Source organism: Callorhinchus milii, unplaced genomic scaffold, assembly GCF_018977255.1.
Source record: "Callorhinchus milii isolate IMCB2004 unplaced genomic scaffold, IMCB_Cmil_1.0 Scaffold6, whole genome shotgun sequence".
In the NCBI taxonomy this organism is placed as follows: domain Eukaryota; kingdom Metazoa; phylum Chordata; class Chondrichthyes; order Chimaeriformes; family Callorhinchidae; genus Callorhinchus; species Callorhinchus milii.
In genome coordinates, this window is record NW_024704747.1 from 4,344,911 (window position 1) to 4,345,998 (window position 1,088).

The 1,088-nt window shown below is 40.6% G+C and overlaps 1 non-coding gene across 1 annotated transcript; it reads right to left on the minus strand.

Annotated features, from left to right (window-relative positions):
- Window positions 1–286: 286 nt before the first annotated feature.
- Window positions 287–358, minus strand: trnat-ggu. Its single transcript has one exon. It is a non-coding gene; the product is annotated as a tRNA-Thr (tRNA).
- Window positions 359–1,088: the final 730 nt, after the last annotated feature.

Consider the following 1,088-nt stretch of genomic DNA (forward strand, 5'->3'; position numbering starts at 1 on the left):
TACAATAACAATCATTGCATTTGATGCAGCGCCTTATCACATCTTCGAGACGTCTCAAAGCGCCTCACAGAACATACTGTAAAGTGAATCGACTGTATATTTTGTGGGAAAAACACAGCAGCCAATTGCGCACAGCAGCGTCCCACAGTCGTGGATTGAGTAACCAAATTATTTTTTTTTTTGAAGGAATTATTACCTCCGGAAAAGCAATCCGACAATCGACTACCACCAGGTTCATACTTACTGCTAGGTAAACAGAGGTGAGTGAGGAAACTTGCCCAATGTTTCGCCTTGCCGGGAATCGAACCCAGGTCTCTCGCTCACCAGGCGAGTGCTCCAACCACTAAGCTACAGGACTGGTTAATAGAAGTAATCAGGGTAATTTGAGAGCTTTAAAGCTTCCCTAAGGTATCTTTCAAGTGAAATCCACCTAATCGTTCTTTCCTGCAGCTTATATAATCTCATTGGTGAATCACTTGCACTCCTTTTAACCCAAGACATCCAGAGACGCACCTGATCCCACCCTTCTGAATTTTTGTCCCCAACTATCTCCAAAGTAGATAACAGCCTCTTTTAGTTTCTTCCAGACGTTTGCAGATCTTACAGGGAGGTAAATATTGCAGTCAGGAAGACACCAGCCATTTGAAGGCTCAGAGCATCTAAACCTACTGGAACAGAATCTAGCAGCAAGTAATATCTATGGATCAGGTAATACAGGTATTCCTTAAAAAAAATTTGATCACTCAATCCACGAATTTTGTGAGACACTGCTGTGCGCAATTGGCTGCTGCATTTCGCCCACAAAATAGTTAATTCACTTTACAGTATATTCTGTGAAGCACTTTGAGACGCCTCAAAGACTTGATATTGCACTGTATCAAATGCGGGGATTATTGTTATTTTAAAATGGGACTTCTTTAATTAAATTATTTGCATCAAGGGACATCCCAGACCTGAACACAAATATCACACATTAGTCTTTTAACAAGCAGTCCATAGAATCCCTCATCCAGGTGCAATTCCTGCTAACTCATGGCATAACACTAGTAATCATTCTTAAGTATCATTAAAATAGACAAGACAAATAA